This window comes from Xenopus laevis, chromosome 3S (assembly GCF_017654675.1).
Source record: "Xenopus laevis strain J_2021 chromosome 3S, Xenopus_laevis_v10.1, whole genome shotgun sequence".
In the NCBI taxonomy this organism is placed as follows: Eukaryota; Metazoa; Chordata; class Amphibia; order Anura; family Pipidae; genus Xenopus; species Xenopus laevis.
The window spans coordinates 69,701,627-69,723,367 of record NC_054376.1 but is presented as its reverse complement, the minus strand read 5'-3'; the positions used below and the strand labels follow the sequence as shown (position 1 = coordinate 69,723,367).

The following is a 21,741-nucleotide window of genomic DNA, read 5'->3' as shown; positions in this document are numbered from 1 at the left end:
TTCTTAATCCTGTGATCTGCTTTACTGGCTGTCCAGCTATTATGTACTGTAATTCAACTCTCATGTCTTTAATGAACAGCTGTGCCATTTCAAATATGTCCTCACTGGACACGTTTTTCAATATAGTGAGTATAAGGTTCTTATATATAAATATATGTTAAAGGAAAACTATACCCCCAAAATGAATACTTAAGCAACGTATAGTTTATATCAAATTAAGTGGCATATGAAAGAATCTTACCAAACTGGTATATATACTGTATTTAATTAAATATTGCCCTTCTACATCTCTTACCTTGAACCGCCATTTCCTGATGGTCTCTGTGCTGCCTCAGAGATCACCTGACCAGAAATGCTACAACTCTAACTGTAACAGAAAGAAGTGTGGAAGCAAAAGACAGAACTCTTTTAATTGGCTCATGTGACCTAACATGTATGGTGTGTTGGTGTGTTTGTGTGCACCATCAATCGTAGGATCCCAGGGTTGACCCTTATTTTTTAAAATGTTCTATTTAGGATTACCCAATGGCACATACTACTAAAAAAGTATATTATTATGAAAATGTATTATTTACATATGACCTGTTTTATGCAATATATTTTTTATAGAGACCTACATTGTTCAGGGGGGTATAGTTTTCCTTTAAATTGGGCCATATTTTCAAACTATAACAAATAGAAAATCGAACATTAATTATTCCATCTATCATACCGAAACATACTTCCTGAGAATCACTAGAACATTTCTGTTGATATATTTTTATAATTATTGTTCTATATTTCTATTTTTTAAGCATATAAGAGTAACATAATTAATATGAAGGGTGCAAACTTCCACTGGCAACAAAATGGCAATAAAAAAAAGTGTTTCATGTTTAAACTTCAAGGCACATGCTACTGGGAACATAGGGGCCATTGCAGAAAATGGCTTTATTGACTTCTTACAGTTTATTTGATAATATAGTTATTTATTTCTTACCTAAAATAAATAACACATCCCAAGATAAAGATCTACAAAAAGTTGTTTTGCATTTAAAACTTTTTTTTTATTGAACTTGACTGCAGTCACAGGCTTTTTTGCAAGTGCAGGTGTGGTTGGTAGTAACATAATTAAATGCAGCACACAGAGATATTTTGTCGCTCTGATTTTGAGTCTGTCACTCTGGTTTTAAGATAATTGTAATTTTGCATTGCCAGGAAATCAAGGTTCAGATTATTAATATATTGCTAATTAAAAATAGTAGTAGTAGCAGGTAGTACAACAGATAATAGTACAAGAGACTGACCTAAAATTGTCATAAAATTGAAAAATGTATGACGGGAAAACATGCATATAATACTTATCTATATATCTATATATCTATATATCTATATATATATATATATATATATATATATATATATATATATATATATATATATATATATATATATATATATATACACAATATTTCTATATATGTGTGTGTGTTTTTAGCCCAGGGTTGCCTGGATGGAGTTACATTTGGCCAGCATTTGAACTAGATGTAGAATCTTCCTGTTGTTAGATCGTTCTCACTCAAAGGTTGAGTACAAATAGTCCCATTAATGACCTGAGACATGAGTTTTCATTTTTATCTGCAATAAAATCAATACTATAGGTAGATAGTACTGTCACTAGTCAAATCCTCTTGAAAACTTACAACAGTTTGAATCTTGCATCTATCAGATACCCTCAGATATGAATTTGTCAATAGTAACAGCAATTTTAAAAAATTTTGGTGATGGCCTGACTTTCCGACGCATTCTATCACCTCTTGGCAAGCAATGACCCTTTGGAACTGTGACTGTTCTAGGAAAAATATTACAGTCAGCAGTTATGATGACTGCTCAGGCATACACAGCTTTGCATGTCGAGTAAATAAAAAACATTACTTTCAATGCCTGTGTCTAGCAATTAATAAACCCCATAGTAAAACATTTATAATTTCAGTCCAATTTTAGAAACACAGTTTGACATTATTCGCACATGATCCTTTCTTCTATCTAAATACATAGACTTTTTAAATTATAATTGTCTTGACAAAATCTACATATAGACCAGATCTACTAGCAAACTGCTACTCTGTGTAACTAAGGACTCAATTCTTCATAAAAATGTAATACAGCTTTTCAAAAAAAACTTTTATTTACATCACATTTTCTGATCTTTAAAAAGCAAATTAGAAGAAATATTATATGAACAACTGCTTATGTCAGCCATGGAAATACTGTATGTTTTCTGGTAAAAATTGTAATGTCTGTGTAAGAACACAGACATTGGTTACCCTTCTGCAACACTGCTAAATAAATTATTAAGCACAATTCTTTTTTGAGTAAAATCTGTAACTTGACATGTTTTAATTTCTTAATGGACTAGCAATTTTCTCATAGCTGTTAAACTTTAAAATGTGTGTTTATGTTGTTAGTGTTCTTAGTTTACATTATTGCTATATTCCAGCAATCTTTGCATATTCTAAATTGGTATTTCAGATAAATAAATGTTAAATGTCAGTTTCTCTATGTCTTGTCTTTAAGAAATAGCATAACAATGTTGCTTGCAACATATTTTTTTGTATATGCATCCTAATGGACTCCATTGACAAATGAACTATTGATCAATGCATCTAAAATTGAAGAAGTGGGGGAGGTGGTTGCATGGGAATAACATGCAAACATTCTACTTATTGTATTTCATTGGTAAACTGGGCTCTACACAGATTTCAAACAAAAACTAACAGGTGTTTTTGATGTATCTCTGTGAGGTGGGTTTTTTAAGTGTTTGCCAGAATCTACAGATTCAGTCCAGGCTGATGTGGCTTCATCTGTTTCACTTATACTAAATACAATCACATGCGGTTGTCTAATAAACTCCTTTGGATTTAATTTTCTGCCTTGAATAGCAACTTGAATAGATTCCTAACGTGTTTTTTTCCCTCTTGCTTACCCAGTAAACAGAAGATCTGATCTGGTTTGCACAAATGTCAACTAAACTACTAATATTAGGAACTGTAAGTGTAGGCATGTGTTGGAATCATAAAACTCCAGCATGCAGTTAGACATAAGGGCAGGGCTGGACCAACACATAGAAGCGCCCCAAGGCAAACCACCATCATCGCCACCCCCTCGAATCTCCTTTCAGCTTGTCAAGCCTTGCACACCCTCTCTACTGTCCACCTTGCATGCCACTTCTCCTTCTTTCTATAAAGGTTGCACCAGCTCAACTGCTTCTTGCTCCAGAAGCCAAATTAACCTATCTACATTTTCCCCCCAACATTTTCATTATGGTGGAAACATTTTGGCATAAAGAATGGCTGTAAAATTGTTGTGGGTACAACTAATGCTCAAACAAGTCGTGCATACGACACAAAAATATCCACACCAAATTTTTAAAAACATATTTTGAAAATTGTTGGCAATTGGTGGGAAAAATGACATTTTCCTTAACCAACATCAGGGGACACATTTACTTAGTTAAATCCTTCGACTTCAAATATCTAAGTTGAAGGATTTAGTGCTATTCATTTGATCGAACGATCAAAGGAATAATCGTTCGAAGGATTTTAATCCATCAATTGAACGATTTTCCTTCGATCACAAATTGGCTAGAAAGCCTATGGGGACCTTCCCCATAGGCTAACATTGAGGTTCGGTAGGTTTTAGGTGGCGAAGTAGGGGGTCGAAGTTTTTTTTAAAGAGACAGTACTTCGACTATTGAATAGTCGAACGATTTTTAGTTCGAATCGAACTAATCAATTCGAAGTCATAGTCGAAGGTCGAAGTAGCCAATTCGATGGTCGAAGTAGCCAAAAAATACTTTGAAATTCAAAGTATTTTTTATTCTATTCCTTCACTCGAGCTAAGTAAATGTACCCCCAGGTCTTTTTGCTTTTGCCCAGTGTCGGTCTAGGATGCCAGGGGCCCACCAGAAAACCTTAAACTATGGGCCCACTTTCCTAACTATTATTTCTCCTCTCCTCACTCAACCTCTTTACTATCCTACTCTTTCATATCTACTATATTACTTACTCTTTCATTATTAAGCATTTTTCCCATAAAGATATAGGGAATGACCATGACCAAATACTTAGAAGCAAGAGGGCCCAACAGTTTTCCTGGTATCCCTGAGGGTCAGTCAGACACTGCTTTTGCCTATAAACTTTAAAGCCAATGAAACAGTTTGAATAAGGTAGTGACAAAGGGTTGTCTTTTTGTAGAGGCAGATGAGAAAGAACAGACAGTTAGGCTGCACCGCTTCCTGCTCTGACATATACATATTTATTAATGCACATCCTCGTGATTTCATTGATCTCTAACCTATTACATCTGCACTGTTGCAGCAGCAGCACAGATCTGAAACACATTCAGCCGTCTCTATGGCTGTTGGCACAAATTGAATTAGCAGCAGATAAAAGAAGAGCAAAAGGCTTGAAGCAGAAAGCTACCTCACACTAGCACTGTAGCACGAGAGAGCAGGGGAAGCGCTCCTTGCCTAAAAGACATTTCCAGGGGCGGAGCTTGTTCAGAGAACAGCGTGTGACTGAGTTTGGGGTGGGGAACTACTCTCACTCTCTCCCCACCCATCAGAGCTGCTCATTTGCGGCTGGACTTTATTGTGAGGGAAGAGAAGGCTGGGGATGTGTGTGGCAAGCGGATGGTGCACGCTTCAATGTGTGAGCTGAAATCTGACATTGTAACAAGAGGGGAGTGAGCTTGTCCTGTCCCAGGGATAAGGGCGTTAGCTGCTCGGGTGGAGGTAAGTTCTCTCTTTATGGGGAGTACAGCAGCTTTATGGCATTAGTCTATATGCTGGGACAATATTAATACGCGGGGTAGTTACAGGGGCAACGTGTTTGTAACGTGGTCACCGACCCGGCTGTCTAGTGTTTGACCTCTGGTGGTTGCACGAAGCGGACATGCTGGGACATATATATATATATATATACACATAACGGCGTGTTTATGAAAGTCAATTCAGTGAAGTTATTGGAGTGACCTATTGATAAAGTCATTTTCTGGCAAAGTGCGTTTATATAAATCTGACGCAGCAGAGGGAAAGTGTAGCGGCCGCGCATTCCTTCACCTGGCTACAGGCTTCCCTCTTCTCTTCTCAAGCTGAGCTTTGGCACAGGGACGGCGTGGGGCCCGCTGAAAACACTGAGGCCAATTAACCCTTTCGGCTGCTCGTGGGCCCCATTTCGTTCAGTATATGAGCCGCCACAGTCCTTGCTACTTTGTAATAGGCAGCACCAGAGGGATGGACTGGAGTTGCGGCGCTACCACATATTGTTTATCAGTTGATGGGGGAGCGGTTCATAGTAAATCAGCTGCCTCCTGTTGCTCACCCCCTACCAACGTGGTACATTCCGTGCTTCTGTTTTATAAAGGCGTATGGGCAATTTCACCTCGCTCTGGACATATAGTAACTGTTCTGAACACTGGCTTTTATCTCACACAGCACGTCCAACTGGTATAAACCCCCACCTCCATTTACAACCTCCACCTCTGCAAGACTGCCAATTAGTTTTGTACTGTTGCACTGAGGAAAAGCAAAGTTAGTTACTTGTACCAATGAAATGGGATGCAGGGCTTGCTGGGTAATGGCTGTGCTGTATGATTCTCTAGTAGAGACGTTCAAACTATGAATAATTCACATTGCAAGAGCATTTCTTTAGGTCACTGTGCTGTGACAGTAGGGTCGCCACCTTTTCCAGAAAAAAACACCGGCCTTCTTATATATTTATCTTTTTCCCCTATTAATAACATCGGGATCAACCATCATTTTTACCAGCAAGGCCGCTAAAATACAGAATCCTTTTTTTCCCCCTTTCTCTTATCTCATGTAGCGCAAGAATGCTGGAATAGCCAAACTCATGTGCTTTCATAGATGCAAATAAGATATTGACTTGTTTATGTATTTTAAGTTGGAAAGTCTTGTACACTAGTGCTCAAGGTTCTACAAAGGCTGTATTTATAAGAACCTCCCTAGTTACCAGTTCTGCACCCTTTACTACAACTACCTGTTATTCATAAGAGTTCCCCACCCAATGTGAGTCTTCAAGTGTCTCTTTGTCACTTCTGCCTCTATGTCATCTCTGTGTACTTGGAAGACTGAACTCCCCATTTATATGTATTTCTCTTTACTCAAGCTTAATTTGTGTATTTTTCCCCTAATCCAGATTTCTTAGTTCTCTAAACCAGCGAATAAATGCATGCTGGTCATGAACACTGCTTTTAGCAAAAGCACGAAAAGAGGCAAGGAACAGGCAATGACTTAACATTCAGGTTATCAATATAAACACACAGAATAGTATGAATGATCTGTATTATGACACACTCCCTTCACAAACTCTTGCCTTGTTGCAGTGTCACTACACTTTTATTTCTCTGCACTATATGTTAATTCAAGATAGCATAAATTCATGGATTGTTCACCTTCCATGGTGAACAGTGTCAGACTGGGATACCAGGGGCCCGCCAGAAAACCTTAGGCTGAGGGCCCACTTTCCAAACTATTATACCTTCTCTCCTCACTCAACCTCTTTATTCTCCTAGCCTCTTTTTCTCTACATACTATTCTCTATTCTTCCATTAATAAGCCTCTTTGTTCCCATAAAGAAAAAGGGAATGACCATGAAATAGACCAAATGGTTAGAAGCAAGAGGCCCACTGACACCTGGGCCCACCGGGAGTTTTCCTGGTATCCCGGTGGGCCAGTCCAACATGGACTAAGAGAAGGATAATCTGAGACAGTTTGCAATTCCTTTTTTATTATTTTAAGCTATTTAGCTTTTTATTCAGCCGTTTTCTAGTTTGCAAATTCAGCAGTCTGGTTGTTTGGGTCCAAATTACCGTAGCAACCATGCACTGATTTGAATAAGAGACTGGCATAGGAAAAGGAGAGGCCTGAAAAGATGAGTAATAAAAAGTAGTAATAACAATACATTTGTAGCCTTACAGAGCATTTGTTTCTTAAATGGGGACAGTGACCCCCATTTATAAACTGTTAACTGTCAGTAGAAGAAAGGAAATAATTTAAAAACTATAAAAAGGAAAAAATGGAGGCCAATTGAAAATTTGCTTAGAATTCAATAAGTTAAACCACCCCTTTAAGTAGTCTTAAGGGATGGAGCTCAGGAGTAAGGAATACATTTAGAGTTTAGAGACACTGAAACCCAAAAAATATCTATCATAATATTGTCTATGCATGCTATTTATAATTTTGCCATAAAAGTATTTTCCTGATGCTTTTACATTACCTTATTTACCCCCATGTTCCTCTATGAGGGGTCTGCCATATTTGTGCAGCAGTAGTCAGTTAGCATTAGAAACTCGAACAGGTTGAGAAGGGACAGTCAGGTTTGCAAAACAGTAAGGTTTAGGAACTTCAAGTAACAATTACTTACAAAAGCAGCAACATAACCTATATGTAACTTTTGTGTCAGTTTCACTAAAAGCTATTTTTGAGCATTGCCCTCTTCACTTCTTGTACTGGTTTTTGGTTGCATAATATATTCCATGTACAGTTCTGTGGAATATGTTTACCCATTATAAATGCTTGTTAATAATCTGTTATATAGGAAAGCTATGACCATGAAGACTGTCCACTAGAGATGCTTTAGCTTGATAACGCTATTTGGTCATCATGTTTACTTTTAATGCCAGTTTATACTTTGACTGTGAGTACTTCTTAAATCTTGATACTTGTGCAATGGCTGAGTCGTTTATTTACTCCCTCCAAATTGTTGTCCCATTTGTGGTCCATCCTTGACAAAACAGCAGCAAGTCTGGTTCACAAATAGGCTAGAAGTATGTTCATTAATGGTACTGTTTTGTGACAACTGGGGCAAACAAACTACTAGAATTCAATATAAAACTTGGGCAAACCGGTTGCTTTACCTACACTTTATTTTATTTTAAATGTTTTGTATATCACATATCCATGTGCTATACCCAGGGAGCAGAAATTATTCTTAAATTTCTTTTTTCATACTTGGCTATCCTCAAATTTTATTCTACCCTGTAGCAGAATTAGATGCAGGAAGGCCTCTGTGCAAGATGTTAAATGTGGCCACACATGGACTGCTGTTATCTTATCTCAACAGAGTGAGTTAGTAGACAACTGGTCCACATATGGGCCAAACAAGCACCCTGCCCCTGAAGAATATCTGGCTGGGGACTTTGCAAATTTCTATTGGACGGGTTTGAAAATCTTATCCGTTGAGGACGTCATGGATTCATTGATACAGCACTTAAGGGTAAGGGCACACCTGGCGATTCGGGGAGATTTAGTCACCTGGGGCGAATAATCTCCCCAAACGGCTTCCGCCAGCTATAATGAAAAGTCGCCTGCTGCATGGCACACGCACACGCGACAGGGGGAAGCCATTCAGAGAGATTAGTCGCCCTAAATAGAGGCGATTAGTCGCTACTAAATCTCCCCGAATCGCAAGGTGTGCCCTTAACCTTAGGGTAATAATTATCTCCCCGTCTGCCCTTACCCTTATGGGTCTGCATTGGCCATGCACATAGCCTTAATTTTTCTTGCATGAAATGTTATGTCATTTGCTGTTTATTATTTCAAATCAATAAGAGTATCATGATGTGAATGACATATAATCTCTAAAGCACTATCGAATATGATGGTGCTATATAAATAATTACCCTATGACAGACAGAAATGTAATTGGTCGTAAAAGAAAAAGTAATAAATAACAAAAGTTCTCATTATGCAGTATAATTCTTAATTTGGTATATAATACATTGCAAATTTTTATTGTGCATAACATGGTCTTAAGGCCTACTTAAAGAAGGCATATTTTTTAGATGGTATTATTAACGGTGCCAAATTTTTGCAATTTATTTGCACAATGCACAATTTATTTACACAAACAAACCCTTTTTGATGAGGATACCTCTTTAAAACAAAGGAAGAAAATGGGGAAAGTCTTCAGTAAGAGTAGATGATAAGAAGATTATTAATATCTGGCTTTGCTCCATCAAAAGCCCAGAAATGTGGTAAAATGGATCAGCTGGCACAAACCCATCCTGTACTGGCTGGTGCTTTATAATCTAATGATATATGCAGACATTCTCTTGCAACTCATCCATAAGACTAAGGTCTAATGAAAGTCACAAATCATATAATATGCTCCGTTATGGATATTTTTTAAGCGATTTGGTATGGATTAACTATATGCACTGCTGTCCTAGTATCAGTAGTATTACAAAATTATTCTTGGATACATTTTTGGGATGCATACTTTTATCCAAGGCACAGTAATGTTCCAGGATACGTGTTGCTTCCAAAATGCCAACACTGCAGTGGAAACTCAGCATAAGCACAAAACCTTTGTCTCCAGTTTTTTCATTTCTGATCCATCGACCATGGACTCGAACTACATTGAAGTTTAAATGAAGCTGAAAGGTCCTTGTGAAAGTTATCTTGTGGTTTCAATTAATGATGTAAATATTATGGCAACTTACTTTTAGAAGAAACTTATGTATTGCAAACTATATGTAACATAACATGAATCATTTCCATTTTGAAAATATTTTTTTTTCCCCTTTGAGTTAAAAAAAACCCAAATATTTTACATACCAACTGCCAGGCAAGTGCAATTTAAGTCTTCCTGGATGAACTTCAACTTCCAGCTTGGGGAGTTGTAGGATATCTTTGATGTTTGATCGTTCAAATCCCACTAACAGCACAATAATTTCAAAGGATTGGTCGGTCTTCACTAAAATCGGTTGTTCGGCAAGAGAAATCTTTGTCAGATTTCAAAATTGAATATAAAAAAATCTGTTTGCTCTTTTGAGAAATAGATTTCAGTGCAGAATTCTGCTGGAGTAGCACTATTAACTGATGCGTTTTGAAAAAAAAAACATGTTTTCCGATGACAGTATCCCTTTAAGGTCCCCATAGATGCAAAGATTTCTCTTGCCGAACAACCGATTTTAGTGAAGACCGACCAATCCTTCGAAATTATTGTGCTGTTAGTGGGATTTGAACGATCGAACATCTTGCAATTTTTCGGCCAACATCTTTCAGGAAATTGATTGGCCAGGTTAAAAAATCTTTATCGGTCCCAGTGCAAACTATCTATGTTTGCAGGGCCAAGCAGGCAGCTACCCTTTCTTTTCCTTTCTTTCTTTTTTAGTTGATGGACAATTTGTACGATCGTTTCGAGATAATCGTGGTCTCACGATTACGATCGGATCTTTTAAAAATCTTTACATCTATGGCCAGCTTTAGTTAGTAAAATAAATGATGATGATGAGTAAAAGTTATAGAATGATAGGTTGTAGGTTGTTTTCCTAAAATTGTTTTAGGTTTGTTATGATAACCATGTATCAGATGTTTAAAAAAGATTATTGGCATCTGACATCTGTCACATATAGTACAATTAATAATCCTATATTTTAACACCTTGACATGCATTAACCAGTGTAGTGGTATTTTAAATCTTTTTGTCCAAGATTTTTTCTGCAAAGCAGCTCGTGCCTAGCTGTGGGCCTGAGGACAGCACGTGTTGATGGATAGTGTTACAAACACAATTCCAAACATAGCCAGATGTAGTGGAACCAACAGCATTTATGTCTGGTAGACTGGTATGTAATATAAAATAATTGCAGTTAATACTCGTATCACCCAGTATATTTAGACTTTTTCTGTCTTTTTTTTTTAATTTTTGACTTTCTTTGCAGTATGAATCTTATAAACAGGGACAATGCTTTTAATAGCAATAACTATTACATAAACTTTTTATTACAATTTTATTAATGTTTATTATAGAAATATTGTTTCATCTCCGCATGTACAATGTAAATTAGTATAATTTAGGATTAATAATTCATTCAGTGACTTGCATTACATTTATTCAATTTAGGTCCCCCCCCCCCCCCAAATTCTGGTATTATATTATTAAAGTGATTGAAAGATGTGACTGAATTGCTTTGTCTGAAAAGTTCACATATTCCCTATTATAAGGTCTGTTGTAATGGTGTTTTTGGAAGCATTTTATTTGTGCATTAGCAAGTCGCTCTGAACAGAAAATGTCTATGTGTCATTAAATGATGTGATACTGATATTGCCTAGTCATTATATTTAATCGCGTGTCTCTGCACCATACTTTCTATTTAGTGCTGAACAGATAAATCCAGAGCTGCAGAAAGCAATATCCCCAATAAAATGTTGATTGCAGCCTCATAATAATCTGGTGAATGCATTTGTATTTAAACTCTTTGGAATAGTTTCCTCATTTTTGTGAGCATATCCACATATCCTCAATTAAATGGGTTGTTCACCTTCCAAACACTTTTTTCAGTTCAGTTATTTTCAGAAAAAATATATTTTTCAACTTAAAATTTTTACTGTAATGCCAAAATTGAAGTTTAAAGTTCCTATCTCTGGTGTTTGTAAGGCAGCTCAGTAATCCAGGTGCAGATTCTGAACTGCTACAATTTGATACAATTAGTTGCAACATTTATCTGCAGCATTTGTGGAATATTAGCAACTATTGTATCAACTGTAACAGCTAACTTTAATGAAACTCAAGTATTCTGCTCAGCAGGGCCAAAGATAACAAGGTATCTACTCAATTTATCAATTTAAACAGGTACAGAGTCGGCGAACCCCTCTCAGAGCTGCTTCAAAAATACATAAGAAGCTTGAAAATGAAAGTCTACACTTAAATATTAAATTATCTCAAATAGAAAGTTATTTGAAAACGTTTTTATTTCTGGTTAACTGTTGTAAACAGTGTTTTAAGGTGGGTCGGGGGAAATCAAATGATATGAATCATTTTTGGTTTGCATCTTTAAAGGAGAACTAAGTCCTAAAACGAATATGGCCAAAAAAAGCCATATTTTATATACTAAACTTATTGCAGCAATGATGCAGGACTTCAAACTCTTCACAGGGGTCACCAACATGCTCATTTGGCTCTGAGCAGCTGAGCTTAGTAAAGCTTAGGGGTTGTCACAAATTATGAATTAGAAAATGAGGTTGGCCTGTAATATAAGATGATGCTACAAGGCTGATTATTAAATTCTGATCCTGTGCTGCCATGTATTAATTACTAATCCGCCTTTTAGCACAACATTTATATTCTACATGTGCTTGGAATCAGCAGAAAAGAAGATAGGGAGCTACTGAGTCATATTCTGGGAACAGCACTTCTTCCCTGCTAAAGGTCTGTGGTTGCTTTGGGCTGGTACAGAAGCCCAAAACATCATGTACAACATTTCTAGCCTACTTCTTTAGATAATCTTTAGTTCTCCTTTTATGGTGTTTGTTGAAAGCAAGGGAATAAGTAGTCTATCTTTGAGTGCTCCTACAGTCATTTGAGAAATAGTTGCCCTCTCTGATATTCCCCTATTATTGGATATTTATCACACAGAGTTCTTTACTGAGCTTTAAACAAAAGGGAACCTGAGTAAATACATAACAGCTTTTCAGTTATTACTGTGTTTATTTAAGGAACAAAGTTAGCTAAAGGGCAAATAACTTCACATCACTATTTACCATACACTGCATTTGTTTGATAAAAAGGGTTTACCCTTGTGACTTCAGGCTAGTGCCATAGCAGGCAGTGGGTGGTGATTTTGTGTGTTTTGTCCTTGCCTCCTTAGCTACTGTGCCTAAAATTGCCCTGTGTGTTTTTGCCCAAAAGCATGTTGTCTGAAGTGTGTTTCTTGAAGGAAGTAAGAAAGCTTCGCATTGATGCCAGTAGTAACTGAAAAATCACAAGCAGCATGTTTTTTTTACCACCAAAACTGCAGTTGTAATTATAATTGTATGTAAATTCCAGTTCTCTAAATTTCAGTAATTCAGTACATTTCCAGTTCCTGCTCACCAATTCAAATGTCTTAATACCATTTCCTCCCCATAAGAAGAGTTAGCTGCATTGGACAGCAGAGTGCTATGTTTTGCATGACCTCTGTAACCCCCTTGCTTCCTTTCTTCGTATCGTCATAAAAATGAAAGTGGGAAGTGACATGTTCACAAGGCATAACCCCCCATCCCACACTGCACTTTTCTTCTTAAGTCCCAGTTACATTGTTGCCAAGCTGTATTTATCACTGTGCCTTTTCTAATGTAAACTTTGTGCCCAGTTCACAATGAAACTGGTTTATAAAGGGACTTTCCACCCAGTGCACATCGACATACCAGTTACCAGTAGCAGAAAATATAGTTCCCCAAGCAAAAAGCTTACTGTTTTGTGACACTAACAATGTTCACATTTATTATAAATGCCCTAAATGTATTGACAAGATTACAATAATAATTTTGTCCACGTTTTAGAAAATTCAGCATGCAATATAGAATGTAGTGGATCCTGTTGGTCTTAAGTTGCCCTCTCTTTCCAGTTATGCACTGACTAGAAACCATGGACAAGCACTGCATATCTTGTCGGCGCTATATAAATAAATGATGATGATGCACCTCAACCTCCTTGTGCTTATACCTGAACTTATTTTTAGCAAGAAATGTATTTTAATCGGCAGTACCTAAACCTGACGTCTGTGTGATGTATATTTCCTTCATGTATTCTCTCTTGATCCTCCTAAACTTTTTCAGTTCTGTAAACAGTATGGTTTAGTTGCAAGTGTTGCTGTACCTAGCTTTTCCTATGCTGTTTGTGGCAGGCCATACCAACAGTAGCTTCAAACCTCATTATCTGTTAGCATCTGAGGGAGTTGCTTTGGAAAATCCGGGCCTGAGACTCGGGTGACAAATAATGAAACTGCGGGCAGCACTTATTTCACATAAAGTAATTTCACACATAAAAATGTGTAAGGGCTGAAGCACTCCTAGTGTGTGCTTCCTCTCCTAGTGTGCGCTCCTAGTAAAGCGCATCGTGTTGTTCAGCCCTGAGGGTAGAACTCCACGGGCGATTTTAAGTGCGACACCGTCCATTCCGACACGCTGAGAGGAATTGCAGGCGTCACGTCGAATGCGCCGAATCGAAGGTAATAGGAATGTCGGACGTTGTCACTGCGTGCAGCCGACACGACTCTTGGATGAAGATACAACATGCAGCGTTCGCATCTGACAGTCGTGTCATGTCAGATGCACGCAGGGACAATGTCTGACATTCCTGTTACTTACCTTAGATTGGGCCCATTCGACGTGACTCCTGTGATTCATTTTAGCGATTTGGAACAGACGATTTTGCACTTAAAATCGCCATGGAGTTCTACCCTTATTCACCAAAAGAGACATAAGTTTGAGTGGGAGAGGAAGGTTATGTGCACCCGTGTGAAGGCCTGCTCACATTTGATATTACAATACTGCAGGTTTTTTGTCTTACTTTACTTTTTTATCTGGTTCTGTCTTCCCCTCTGTTACTTATTCTGTCAGTGCTAATTTATTATTGAGAAAAAGTCCACAGTTCCCAAACGTGATAAATATTCCACTATAGGGCACGGCACAGAAGTGAATGTCAGCTGACCTAGCCGGCTGGGGTTTCTAGTGAGAATAAACTAATGGCAGGAGGGTAGCAGACATGCCTCTCTGTTTTATGGGCACACAAGCTTTAGAGATACCAATAGAGATGCCCCTAGCCTGACCTCACAACAATTACTATGCTGTTACTTACTGTGTGATGTGCTGTATCAGGTGGCAAAAGCCTTCTGTGAGACATCGAGTGATGCTTGTTACAGTGGTAACCTCTGCAGTATTTGTGTTGGGAAGTATAATTTTAGAAATATAGGTTAAAACTCAGTTCATTTTGATTGCAATTACTTGCAACAGATAATTTTTATAGGTTTGCTTCCCATGGAATAAATGGGAAGCACTGGAGATCATCTTGCATGGGGAATTATCATCCAAAAATACAATGGTGTCATTTTTCTGTGTATGATAGGCCAATTCTGAGTGACCTTCAATACTCCACATTCAAATTTTCACTGGGTAGCAGATACTGTGGTCAATAATAAAATTAGTTTGATTAATATGTTAAATGTGTTGTTTGACTAAAGGGTTATAATCCTACACTTGCCCCAATATTTTATTTTCCCTTTTTGTTTTAACAAAGCCTTGAAGTGAGGGCATATTTGAGCAAGGGATGCAGAAGAAGTGGTGTCTATGTTTTTCATAGCCCTTAATACTGTGATTGTCTGTCATTATATCCTTTTGACTTTTTGTTTTATTGCTTTGTTCTTTGTCATACATGGGCTGATGAAATCTGCCTATACCTCTGTAAGGGGCCTGTCTATTTACTATTAAGTAGGTCAGAAAATCCCACTGGGATTCAGACGTGGAGGGGGCCCACCCTATAGTTACACCACCAGTAAAAAGCCTGACCATATGTTCCCTATGCTCGATATTTGAGGGGCCTCGAACCAAACAATCATGTTCATGCATGAGGTAGAAGCAACTTAGCTGCTGGACAGATCCATGGACTGACCTTAATGTGTTGTTTTAATTCTCTAAAAGCATTGGGGCACTGACTCTGATAACTGCACACAACTGTTTACAATTTTGTGTCCTTTGTGGATCTTCTTTTCAGTTCTGTATAACGGAAGAGTAAATATACATAAATGAGTGGGAAAGTAGTTTCTGTGTATAGTATAACATCCAAACATCTGTGTGCTCTGACCTGTGACTTATTACTGTTGGGGAACATTATTGGGAAAAAATGTCTCCTGGTTCTCTTTGGCACTATTTTTAGAATTAAACTGTATTCTGTGTGGTGAGGGCGGTTATTTTCTGCTTTAGGGATTGATAGTCTTTATTTGTTTTTTTTAATTCATACATTGACATTATCACAATAGTAAGTTCAGGCACTTCCTGCAGTGGGTGTGGAGAGGGTTGACGAGGGAAAGAAGTAGCTTAATGTTTAGGACTCTTTCTAATCTTCCTAGTTTCTCTGCACTACAAAACCACACTGGCATATTTATCATATGGAAATATATTTCTGTTTTGTACATGACTTTGCATGCTGCTAATTATGGCCTCTAATCTTTTAGGCTTCGGCAGAGAGGTGCTTTGGCAACTGCTACTCTCTAGTTGAAAACGTGAGCTAACTAGCAATGTATGAGCGCAGATATTCCCGTGAAATAAATAATAGCAGTCCTTCATACAGCATGGAATTGCAGCGATCCTCTAATTTGAGAATAATCTCTTTAGTAAGGTTAATTTACAGTGATATTTGACATTAGCCATGTGTTTGGGAAGCATAACTAGGATATATTGCCATTTTTCATGGCAGCATATACCCATCCTAGTCAGCTTCAGACTGGGGGGCCCAGGGCCCACCCGGGCTGCATTAGGGCCCACCACGCCCCCTGTCCAAGCCACAATCCTCTCTGTCACCCCCATACCTACCATCTCTTTCTTGTAGGTGTGCAGAGGGCCAGGGAAGAAGCACTAGCAGATTTGCGCAGGGAGCAGGTCTGGGCCGTGCCCGCCAGGTTTTTTCCCCATGTCCTGCTGGCCCAGTCCAACCCTGTAGTTAGGTATCTGCAATACAGGAAGAGTTTTAAGGGTAGATATATAAACAATCTAATGTGTTTGTTTTTTTGCACCCAAACACAAACATTTGAGTTACATTTTCGAAAACTCGAATGTCTGTGAGTTAATAATAAAAAAAAAATTCGAAAAAGTTTATGTAAAAATTCGGTTTTTAAATGAAAACTCTGTTAATGTTAGTATTTGTGGACATAAATTTGATCGTTTCAAGTTTGTTTGTTTTTTTTGGAACATGAACTCAATCGTTAGTTTTTCCCCCCCCCCCCCCATGTTTTTCATTTGAATTTTTGAAATTCAGGTTTTTCCATAAACATGCAAACATTCGAAATTCAAGTTTATCTGAGGTAGAAAAACCCTCACACAACTGGCTACATTCGTAGACAAATGCCAGTAATTTGTGAAACTGTTACAGAACAAAGAGTGGCAGAGGAAATGTTTAATTGTAGCCTGTTGTGCTAAAGCCATCCAGCGAGCATTTTTAAATGATTCAAATCTAAGCTGCTGCCTGTTGGCTTGTGACCTTCAGACAGCTTCTAGATTGATTGGAAACATGGAAATGCTAAACCCAGCAACATCCAGTATTTCATTTCCATAGCAAATGATGGTATCATGACAAGCAAACATTCAACTCTTACATTGGGCTGTTTGGAGGAAAGAATTCAACATAAATGTTAACTTGCAAAATTGTGACTTTCTTTTGCACATGGAGCTAAAAGTTATTTGCCTTGATTTTATATCCTTTTTAACTATACTTATTGTTTGTGGAAAATACTTCATTAGTGCTTAATTAGATGATAGAGTTGATGTAATAGATAACAGGGCATTTGTATTATTTTATTAAGAAGCAATAAATGCCTCATATTCCTGTTCAAATATGTTCTTGATTAATTATGCATGTGTTCAGAGAGCAGCAAATCATGCATGTGAATAGATGGGTCCTGTTTACTCCATGGGGTTTTCTGAGCTAATATTTCTTTTTACATTTGATTTTGTGGTAAATGTTTCAGGTAATTGTTGAAAACATTTTTTAGTAAATATTATATTGCTTATAAAGGAATTCTAAAATCCACTGCAATTAGTAGTATTGAGCAGTTCCCTCTTTACCTCCTGTATCTATCATATGTAATCTGTATGTTAGTTGTATACAGTGGCATAACTAGTTGTTACTGGGCCCCATAGCAAATTCAATTTAGGGCCCCAAAATATTTATACAGTAAGTTGGCCTATTTTACCAAGATATATTAAAATTGCTAATTAATTAGGGTCTCACTGGGCCCCCTACACTCCTGGGCCCCCCTGCAACCGCAGGGTCTGCTTCCTCTATAGTTACGCCCCTGGTTGTATACACCCAGATATTGCTGCTTTATTAATACCACTTTTTATTAATAATTTCTATTGCCATTATTTACATGATTATGAATACTAATAACTATTCTAACTGTTAGTGTTGTGCTTTTTACTAGTATTATTGTTAATGTTATTCTTGTTAATATTATTATTCACATTGTTATTATAGCCAAGGAAAGGAAGCCAGTTTGTTCAGCTGTATTTTAATAAATTGGCAAAGCTATAAATGCTTTCCATTAGTAAAATGTGCCATGTGAGATCTTATAGTGAGTGGAAAAATGCATCGCATTGATGAAGATTTGCAAGGCATTCAAATTCTATCTACAAAAAGCAGCCCACCCCACTTACTCATTTATCTGAATCCTAGAAATGTGAAAGACTAATGCAAAAATTCAACTTACCCTCATATAATTTGCATGACAGTGATCCGTTGTGAATAATGCTAAATAATCTATGGATATTACTTGAGCTAAGCATGGCAAACAGGGAAACCAAAGCTATTTCATGTTTGGTAGATATTAGATTGAGTATAAAACTCCTCCCTCCTCCAACCTTTGTTATAACTGTTTTGTTAGCAGTTTATTATGCAGGGGGATTAACATTTTGGTGGTAATGTAATAATCTATCTCTCAAGGACCAAACGTGTATTAGCTTCAATTTTTGTATTTACCCAGATAGCTCAAGAAACAAAATTACATTTTGTTTTTACATAAAACTGTGCAGTGCAGGATTTGCAGTGTTGTACTATATTACAATATAAAAACTACATGGCATTTAATCTCGACATATATATGTAATCATGTATTTATTTCTGTGGGTCTTCCCCGTTTGTAAGAGAGACGGAAGAAAGGAAGTCCCTGCTAGTGCCTATTTGCCTATTTATTGCACTCCTGTTGATCAAGGTGGTATACTTAATAAATCAGCCCCATCATTTGAAGAATATTTTAAAAAATCTGACTATGGATCATTTACCACCCTATGATATAGAGTTATTTAATGTTTCTGTTGATGCTTAGAGCCAAGCAGCTGCAATCCCAAAAGCCTCCATCACCACTCTAATGTTGTATATCTTTAGTCAGTAGTAAGTCAATAGTAAGTTAAGTTCCCACTCTTGCCTTCAACAACTTCAGCATAATGCAAACCTGCCCAGAATGGGCCAAATTTGTCACATAATATCACCATTGCTTTTTCTCACTGCTCTGAGGAAATAGTGAAAGTGTGATAAGGCTAACGGCATATATACATCAGTGGAGAAAAGCAAATTCACTTCCTTCTGCCCCCTATATGTATGTGCACTGGCACGGGATCTACCTGGCAGTGGGCACAAAGTTGATTTACTACAAAAATGTATATTACCCCAGTGAAATCTGCTCTGTGTGTACACTGACAGGCATACAAAAGTGGTGTGCAGTAAGCCCAAGTGTTGATGGATCTAAGAGCCATTGGGCATGCCAATATTTATTCCCATCCTCTAATTTAGGTGGTGCTTAGACTCACAAAAGAAAATCACTGTTTATTTAGATGAGCATTCACTAAAAATAGCAAACATGTAGGTACTAATAAATAAAAGAAGTTTGCTTCAAAAGATTGTCTGCAGAAGCATTATGTGGAGTGTGCCCATGTTCTACACATTTAGGCAAAACATTTAGTTTTTGTCAGTCTTACAGTAATAAGGTAGGTTTTGGTTTTTCTACCTGACCTTTACTTTCTCTAAAACCACGAATGTCATGAAATTTATTAAAAGACTGAAGTTGAAAAAGCACGAAAAAAGTGGCCGAAAAGTTGCCAAACAACTACACTTTCGTATTGTCTAAACAAAAGCCAGCATCAAAAATACATAAAAACCAGGAACGAAAGAAAGATCTTCCAGTTGTAATGGGACATCTGTAATTGACTTAAACAGGTTTTAGCTGGAATATTTTTGTATTCTGAATTGTTGCAGTTTTGTCGCATAATAAATCCCATGACTTTTTTTCTTCAGATTTTTGGAGTCAAAAGGCCGGGACCTGAAAACGTTGTAGTTTAATAAATCGCCCCCCTAAATTTATGGGCTTTCTCTAGATGTTTTTAACTGCTCTGTATTCCCATGGAATTACAGATAGATTTTCAGCTGATTTTCTTTGGAAATTGACTGTACCACACCTGCCACCCACTGTCACTGAGAACCACTCATTTGGCTGAATATATGGCCAGATCATATTATATTACTTACTTCATGGGCTATCTATTTAGCTCAAAATCTGAATATCCGCCTTACCTGGTTTCCCCTCAGTCCTTTCCTTTTTTTATCAGTATTTGTAGAGTTTTAGGAATGAACCAAAAAAAAAATGAAACAGGTATGCTGAGATCTTATTTTTAAAATTTTCAGTGAGTATTATTGCATGTCTGCATCTCCCTTCATAACTGTGGGGAATGCACCAGAATGTCCGTACACACCTAGAAATATGTCTTTGTAGGAGATTAGTACACCTGTAGTTCCAGCAGAGCACACCTTTACTAATACACTGTAGACAAAAGCACACATATAAATACATTGCAAACAATAGCTCTCACACAGGTACACTTGTTCAAGTACATTATCTTACATATCAGAAATTAAATGTATGCAAGCAATAGAAACGATGCACCACCATAAGGAAGTCTTGAATTTAAAATGCTTCATTCTGCAATTTCCTTTTTTTTTTTTGAGACTTAAAGGGGAAGTTAAGTCTAAAATAGGATAAGGCTAGAAATGCTGTATCTTTTATACTAAACATAAACATGAATTTACTGCACCACAAGCCTATGATAAATCAAACAAATGATTTATGCTTTCAAAGTTGGCCACAGGGGGTGACCATCTTGTAACTTTATTAAACATCTTTGCAAGACCAAGACTGTGCACATGCTCAGTGTGATCTGGGCTGCTTAGGGATCGTCATAAATTATCAAAACAGCAAAAGTCAAATAATATCTGCCAGAAGCTGATACAGCAAGACTGATGAATAATCAGAATAGGCAGACTGCACTGGGTCATGTGTTCTCATGTAATCTAATGTGGATTAAGGATTTTATAGTTTTAGTATTGTTTAATACAAACTTTATCCAACTCTGCAGACCAGTGGCTGCAGCAAAATAATCCTCCAAATAAAATCCCAGTTTATCTGTTTAAATCTTCTCCATGATCTTTGTCCCTGCAGCAGGAGTTAGAAACAGTAAAGGGGATGTAAAGGCAAAAATAACATCCAATACAAATCTCTACACAGTCGCCGACTGCTCTACAGGGAAACAAACAAAGCTGCTTTAGTTCTGCATGGCTGGGAAGTAAGCAGGGACTCCCCCTGCTGTTCATAAGTATGATTGTTTCCCTGCCAAGCTGTTAGGGACCATCTGACAATTCCTATCCACAGCAGTAAATGAAGAGAGAATTTCACTACATACAGTCAGGTCTTAAAACGGTACACATTTTTTAATTAAAGTATATAGGAGATAGGTTTCTTTTTCATTGAAGAAAGTAAAAATGGGATTTTATTTTTTTTGCCCTTTAAAAATGTGTACTATAGATCCTGCAATCTACAAAAGGGTGGTATGTATCGCTAATTCTTCTATCTGCTTTTTTTTTAGACTGAAATGTTTTATTGGTTTTCCGAAGAAAAGTTCAACACAGCATTGCTTTGATTTTCATAACAAATAAGCATAAGATGTCATGATAAGTTCAAATTGCGGTTTGAATTAGAATAAAATAAAATAAATCAAAGTAAAAATTTAATAAAAAGGTAGATTGTGGCGGCTGGGCTAAGCACTAAAACAGGTACAAACATGTAGCTAGTTCCAGGACTAAGAGTAATCAATTTACCTACTAACAAAGTTGACTAGTTACACATGCAATGCTGAGTAAAGCAAAGGATCATTTTCATAGG

The 21,741-nt window shown here is 37.2% G+C and overlaps 1 protein-coding gene across 1 annotated transcript in view; it reads left to right on the top strand.

The window, feature by feature from the left end:
• The first annotated feature begins 4,558 nt into the window (after window positions 1-4,558).
• fam107b.S (family with sequence similarity 107 member B S homeolog) overlaps window positions 4,559-21,741 on the top strand; it is a 31,873-nt gene continuing 14,690 nt past the window's right edge. Inside the window, 1 exon segment of the mRNA NM_001093996.1 lies at window positions 4,559-4,774. The gene's annotated coding sequence lies outside the window, so the exon portion shown is untranslated.